Raw genomic sequence first — 7,983 nt, 5'->3', positions numbered from 1 at the left:
CGCTCCCATTCAAGTGAATGGGAGCATTTGCACCAGGCTTTTACGGGCGTTTACGTGAATGCAGCGTTCCGGGCCCAATTTTCCCTGGCATTCAAGGCGACTCTGGACGCTACATGTAGCATCCTGGGGCAGTTAACCGCCATGGTTAATGTTCCCCTAGGGGAAGAAAAATGCTGACCGCATCCGAAAGCTACGTGAAGGCTGCTGAAAGTCCGAATGCGTAGCTGCCGCAAAGCCACAGAAAGCCGGGCAGACGCCTATGTGAACCAGCCCTTACACCCCTGTTCATATCACAAGATATTACTCAGCCAGAAGAATGCTTATATCAACAGATTTTGCTAGCCAATGGACAATGCAGCCCATCTTACAAGGGTCATAAAACAAGTGTGGACATTGTAATCTTCACAGCCATTACAAGTGTAGCCATAAAAGCACCTGATCTGAAGGATGGACCCCTTTATCGGAGGGAGTGAAGCAGTAGTTTAGATCCCCAGTATAACCCATGCGGTGTTGGTAGTAACACATTACTTCAAAATGCAGTAAAGCAACTACAAGATGTCACTGTCTGTAGAATGATGTGAAAATCTCTATGGTACTCTTTTTCCCATGTTCATTCTGTGTTCCTCTCTTTTCTAAGTAAGCTGCATTACCTAATGGTGGCGTATGGTTTATCTCTGCATGTTTTTCCTCAATAAAGGCTTCAATTTACCAAGTATTACCGTATTCGGTAATGCTGAATACAGCTGATTTTACAGAGCACTTAGGAAAGTGTCAATTCATCAAGGCTGTTACTGCATGGCAAGCTGAAATTACCAAGCAGTGAGGTAAATTACTGACTTGTGCAGTAAATACGTCAACAAATGTCAATAAATGTCAATTCATCATTGTTACAGCATGCGGTAAAGCCCTGGATGATTACCCGCAGTTCTCCTCATGCGGAATCAGTGCGGGACTCACAGAACTCACAAAAGCAGAGACAATTCGCTATGACTGACAGGAGCAGAAGCCAATAGGAACAGCCCCTATCTTCTGCGATTTGGATTGGACCCGAAGGCTTCTCTGGCGGGTCTAGCTTTCCTATCCCCCCTGGCAGTGAGCAGAGAGAGATAGAACAAAAGATGCTTCCCTGCCTCCCTTCAGCAGTTTTAGATGTTCTGTTCCTGTTTGAAGATGCAGAGGAGCTAATGGGGAAATCCCCTAAGCAGGGCATGTTTAAAGTTTCTTGGAAGTTCATCTAAGCTATGGCAAAGAGTTATAATGTTAAGAAAGACTAATGCAGACTAATAGAAAGATTCATACCGAGCAGAGGTAATATAACAAAACATGTCCATCTAAAGGGATGTCAGGATGCCTCTTACTATTGTAATGCTATCTCTACACGGAGAACAGATGTAACAACACAGACAACTCTTGTGCTGTTACCGACAACTGGGCTTCGGAAAATTACCAAACTTCTACCGCACCTGTGAAAATATTGATGCATTAGCACACAAAAGTCTAAAATGCCGAATGCGGTATTTTCCCAACTTGTTTTTTGTTTATCGAGCAGCCTAGATAAATTGACGCCACAGAGTTTTAACTTGATATACTGGGTGCCTATCTGCATGTACAGACCACTCTGCTCCATCATGTGGGAGTCATGGGCCCTTACCACCTAGTAGCAGACAGTACTTTATAAATCGAAGCAGGTCAGCAATATCACTTTTGTCTGATGATTTCCAGCCTAGGCAAGTCCTAACTCTACATTGCTTGTTTTGCCTATTATGTTGTCTTATCCTTAAAGGGGTGTGTGGAGGGTATTAAAAACAAAAAAACTGACACTTACCTGGGGTTTCTATCGGCCCCCGGCAGTTGTAATGTCCTGCGCCGTTCTATGATTTTCCGTTCCCCGCCGCGGTTCCCGGTCTAATTATTTGTCTAATGCTCCCGCTGGCGTCTCTGGGAGCTTACTGCACAGGCGCAGTATGAGAAAACCTCGTACTGTGCCTGCGCAGCAAGCTCTTGGAGACGCCAGTGGGAGCAAGCACGGGCTGCCGTGGCAGCCGCATTTGTATTAGAAGACCGGGACTGGCGACGGCGAATGGAGGATCGTAGGAGGATGGCGCGGGACATCACAGCTGCAGGGGGCAGATAGAAGCCCCAGGTAAGTGGCAGTTTTTTGTTACCCTTCACACAACCCCTATAAAGATATACAGATCCCGAGACAACTGTCTTGCACAATTATGTAGCTCTTCATTGTTTTGTTATACTCCTGAGCATTTATTCTGATGCGATCACTCGCCACTTAGACTATGCCGATCGCCACTCTCGCTATGCCAATCCATGGATGGTCAGGCGCATCCATGGATCGGCATAGCCATAGCAGCGATCAGCATAGCCTGAGCACCTGAGCAGTGGAGAATAGCGGCATATGTGGTAAGGCGAGCTGTCACTACCTAACGCCTAACCTTAACCCCCCCCCCCCGCAAACACACACACAAACTGCCTACCTAATGCCTACTACTTAACCACTTCGGTACCAGCAGCCTCTGCCCCCTTAAAGAGACATTGAAGCGAAACAAAAATTATGATATTATGATTTGTATGTGTAGTACAGATAAGAAATAAAACATTAAGATCAGATACATCAGTCTAATTGTTTCCAGTACAGGAAGAGTTGAGAAACTCCAGTTGTTATCTCTATGCAAACAAGCCATTAAGCTCTCCGACTAAGTTAGTTGTGGAGAGGGCTGTTATCTGACTTTTATTATCTCAACTGTTCCTGGACTATTTACTTTTCCTCTGCCAGAGGAGATGTTATTACTTCACAGACTGCTCTGAAAGACTCATTTTGAATGCTGAGTGTTGTGTAATGTGCACATATTATAGAATGATGCAATGTTAGAAAAAACACTATATACCTGAAAATAAAAGTACGAGAATATTTTCTTTGCTGCTAATCTTCTAGTAATTATTCATAGTACACAACCAATTCATTATATCATATTTTTTTTTCGCTTCAGTGTCTCTTTAAGGACCAGAGGCTGCTGGTACACTAAAACGCTGTATCCCGACGAATCGTCACAATATTCCGTCACTCCCGCCGGTCACGCCGCTGTCCCCGCCGCAAGCTGCTCTCTCTGCCGTCAGAGTGCTAATAAAATCTACATTTTCGGGAACAGTAGGCTCCCAAATTTCCTTGCGCCTTTTTTTATGTATGCAAAAGGCTCATCCTCACCTCCAGTTCCCGGGAGAAGGTTGGGTAACTACGCATGTACCAATAGGCCCTGGGGGTGAATTATGGTGGAATGTGGAAGCTCTTTAATATTAAGGCAGCTCCCAGATAGCCAACCCCCCAGGTAAAATGGGTATAGGAGACCGTTAGTACCCCTTACCCATTCCCACAAAGGTTTCTCCTCCTATTGGTTAGAGTGGACCTGAACTCTTGCACAGGACAGAAGGAAAACAGAGCAATATGCCCTGTATGTATTCAGAGAGTTTAGCTTGTCTGGTCCCCCCCCCCCCCCCCCATCAAGTGTAATTTGATCTCTCCCTGTGTCAGCTGGCTCCCTCAGCAGAGCAGCTAATTTGTAAACACAGGGGGCTTGATTCACTAAGACAAATAGCATGCCTTATCAGAGATAACACGCCTTATGAAAGTTAACACGTCTTATCAGAGTAGCATAGCGAGAGCTACGAACCGGCAGGGGCTCAGGGCAGGATGAGCGGAGCTCTCGTCATTGCCAGTTTGCCACTTAGCGGGCATAAGCTTGTAGCGTTCGCTATGCTACTCTGATGAGACTTTGATAAGGCATGCTATTTGTCTTAGTGAATCAAGCCCAGGAAGTTAACGCTATGTCTGCTTCCATGAAAGAAGGAAGTAGAGACACTGCAGATTTATTGCAGGATTTATATCAGCTGTAACAAAGAATTGTTTTTCCTTAAAAGTTATTATGCTGTTGCTTATATTTTAGAGCAGAGAGGAGGTCATGAGTTCAGGTCCGCTTTTAATTCCTCTGTGTGAGGGACAAGGGTTACAGTGCTAGTGCTTGGGAGAGGGGAGGGGACCCTATGCTGGCCATTTTCTGTGTATTGTCACTTTAGATTTTAAAATATGGAGAAACTCATGAGCAAAAACCTAAAACTGACACTGCATGGGGTATAACGTTTTTCAAAAACGATGTCTTTCCAAGACTTTTTTTTGACATGTTGCCACTTGTGACCCTGGCATATGTAATAAATATGGTGACTATAGTATGTTTGGTGGCTTTCCAAGCCAAAAACTGTTTGAATGGGATACTGGTTCTGTTTGTACTATTTTTGTCTTTGCCTAAACTTTATAATCATTCCATTTTCTCAAAAGCGCAGGCCTCTTTCACGGTGGGACATTAAAGTCACACGTTAAAAAAACAACATTTAACACAGAATAACTCACTGCAATGAAAAATCAATGCCCTATTCACAGTGCACACGTTGCGTTGGGGACTAACGCTGCACAAGGGGCACTATGCCTAATTTCTTTGATTTATGTCACTATAATATTATTATTTGTATGTGTATAATACTTAGGAACATGTATTGTGGCAGATTATTATTATTTTTTTTACACAGCTAATATCCTTTTACAGCTGTAGAGTCACGTCGGCAGGTTTACCTTCCTGACGCGACTCAGGCTAATCCATGTTGAAGTAGGAGGCATCTTTCTATGTTGTCGGAGAAGCCGTTATTGGCCACCCCTCTGGTCATCTCACTTTGGATCTTTCAGTTTCCAACTGCACTATTGTGCAGTTACAGAGGTCATCCCAATCAGCCGTAAAGTGCTGGACACCGCCGCTGTGGAGAGTGAGACGCATCCGCCGCCCAGACTGAGTGGGACGCAACCTCCGTGCTGAGCAGGATGCAGCCGCACGGATTACGCTGCCCGGCAAGGACCCCTGTAGCGCTGAAACGGACACCTATTGTTGCTGCCTTGCGCAAAAGCGAAGTCTGGTAACCATAGAAACGGACAACAATAGGTGTCCGTTTCATTGCCAGCTTCGCTACAGGGGTCCTTGGCAGCGTAATCCGTGCGGCTGCATCCTGCTCAGCACGGAGGTTGCGTCCCACTAAGTCTGGGCGGCGGATGTGTTTCACTCAAAGTGAGATGACCAGAGGGGTGGCCAATAACGGCTTCTCCGACAACATAGAAAGATGCCTCCTACTTCAACATGGATTAGCCTGAGTCGCGTCAGGAAGGTAAACCTGCCGACGTGACTCTACAGCTGTAAAAGGATATTAGCTGTGTAAAAAAAAAAAAAAAAAAAATCTGCCACAATACATGTTCCTAAGTATTATACACATACAAATATTAATATTATAGTGACATAAATCTAAGAAATTAGCCATAGTGCCCCTTTAAGTGAAAGTACTGCATGCTGTGCGTTATACACGTTATTAGCTTCGTGAGACTGTTTGCACATGCTCAGTAATGACTTGGAAGCATAACTTTCATTGCCTGTATGCTCTACCGTATGCGACGATAACGGGGCATTACGTTGCGTTGCGACTGTTTTGGGGGCGTGGCATTGTAATTTGCATTGCAACTTTAACGTCGTATCAAAACGTAACGTCCTACTGTGAAAGAGGCCTAAAAGGTCTTTTTTATTTATTTATTTTTTAACATGATCCCACCATTGGCCATGACATAGCAGATTTTCTGACAGTAGCATGTTTGGGGTGTTGCCCTTTAACCACGAATGTTGGTACCATAGACATCAATGCAAAATTTGCTTCATGTTGAATTTTTTTGCAAAAATGCAGTAGTTAAAAAGATAACACTGACAAATTCTCTCATCCCAAAATGTAAACCCACATGAAATATAGAATGCATACAGCACAGACAGAGATGTACAGTCACAGGGAAATAAATTGTGAAAACCTTAAAGTGTACCTGATACGAATGGAGAAAAAGATTTTTACTTACCTGATGCTTCTTCCTGTCCCCTGTAGTTTGTCTACTTCCTTCGGATGTTCGGATGTTCTCTCTGTTGTGTCGCTGTCAGCCCCGTAAAGTCTGCGACCCAGCTAAGAATGGAACTGCACTTGTACAAGGCACTCCCTGTCACGGGAGCGGGATGTAGGAGGCATGACCCAAACAGCGCACAACAGACAGGCTAAGTGTCACGGTTTCACCATGGCACTAACGATTTAAAGCCTCTATCGCGGGATCACGGGGCACCGGTCAAATGTCCCAGCCTCTTCACAGAGCAGGAAAGTTTGCAGTTAACTGTTTCACTGCCCAGAGACTTTGCAGAGAACACTAAAATACATGCATCACATCACACTCTGCAGCCTTGCTTCATGCTGAACTTCAACTACAGCACAACAACGTAAACTCCGGGCTCAGCAAGGAATGTCTTTGAAGTTGATAGAGAGTGAGAGATAGCGATATCTACCCTGGCTATCTGTTTACAGAGCATCTGAATAGTGAGGTGGATATTTATTTATTTATTGTATTTATAAAGCGCCAACATATTACGCAGCGCTGGACAATAAATAGGGATACATACTATATTCAAGGGTGACATACAGCAAAATGACAATACCTGAATACAAGAAAGATCAGATCATGCAGCACAGTATGAGTACAAGGTAATGCTTAGTCAGTCACTGGATGGAGCATGGAGATTAGGCAAGTTAGGTTCACTCAGATGCCTAGCATGGGTTCACAGTAATGGAGGTGCATGATCAGGTTGGACACAAAAGGAGGAGGACCCTGCCCAAAGGCTTACAATCTAAAGGGAGAGGTAGGGAGTAGGACACGAGAGGTAGGAGACCAGAGTTCAGCTGTGGGTTTAAAGCACTTGTGAGGGGTAGTAGGCCAGAGTGAAAAGGTGAGTTTTGAGGGCTTTCTTGAAGATGTTGAAGGAGGGGGCTGCCCTAATGGGTGGAGGTAGGGAGTTCCATAGTGTTGGAGCAGCTCTTGAGAAGTCCTGGAGGCGTGCATGGGACTGGGTGATGTGGGGGGCGGTTAGGCGAAGTTCATTGGAAGAGCGGAGTGAGCGGCTAGGTGTGTACCTCTGAGTAAGATCGGAAATGTAGGTTGGACAGGTTTTGTGGACAGATTTGTAGGTCAGACACAGTATCTTGAATCTGATTCAGGACTGGATAGGAAGCCAGTGGAGGGATTCAAGGAGGGGATCCGCCATGGTGGAGCGATGGGAGCAGTGGATAATTCTGGCTGCTGCATTCATGATGGACTGCAGTGGGGCTGTTCGGGTCATAGGGAGACCAGACAGCAGGGCATTGCAGTAGTCAAGGCGGGAAATTATGAGGGCATGGATGAGGAGTTTGGTGGTGGCAGCAGTCAGGAAAGGGCGAATCTTACAGATGTTACGAAGGTGGAAGTTGCAGGACTTTGTGAGGTTTTGGATGTGGGGAGTGAAGGAGAGTGCGGAGTCCAGGGTGACACCCAGACAGCGGGCTTGAGATTTAGGGTGAATGGTAGTGTGGTTAACAGTGACATGCACATCTGGGAGGTTTATGGATGTCCGGGGTGGGAAGATCATAAATTCCGTTTTGTCTAGGTTTAGTTTCAGGAACCTAGCGGACATCCAGGAGGAGATGGCTGATAGACAGGAGGAGACCTTGTCCATGGTAGTGGTGGATATGTCAGGGGTGTGGAGGTAGATCTGGGTGTCACCTGCATACAGATGATAGTTAAAACCCATGGAGGAGATAACCTTGCCAATGGAGGATGTGTATAGGGTGAACAGTAGGGGGCCAAGGACCGAACCTTGGGGGACTCCCACCGAGAGGTGGTTGGGGGTGGATGAGGACTCATTGAAGGCGGTCGTGAAGGAGCTGTTGGAGAGGTAGGATGAAAGCCAGGACAGGGCAAGATCGTGAATGCCCATGGACTGGAGGAGTAGGGGATGATCTACTGTGTCAAAAGCTGCTGAAAGGTCAAGAAGGAGGAGAATGGAGTATTTACCTTCAGCTTTAGCTAAGGCAAGGTCATTGACC

Source organism: Hyperolius riggenbachi, chromosome 2 (genome assembly GCF_040937935.1).
Source record: "Hyperolius riggenbachi isolate aHypRig1 chromosome 2, aHypRig1.pri, whole genome shotgun sequence".
NCBI lineage: Eukaryota > Metazoa > Chordata > Amphibia > Anura > Hyperoliidae > Hyperolius > Hyperolius riggenbachi.
Note: the sequence above shows the minus strand (reverse complement) of the source record.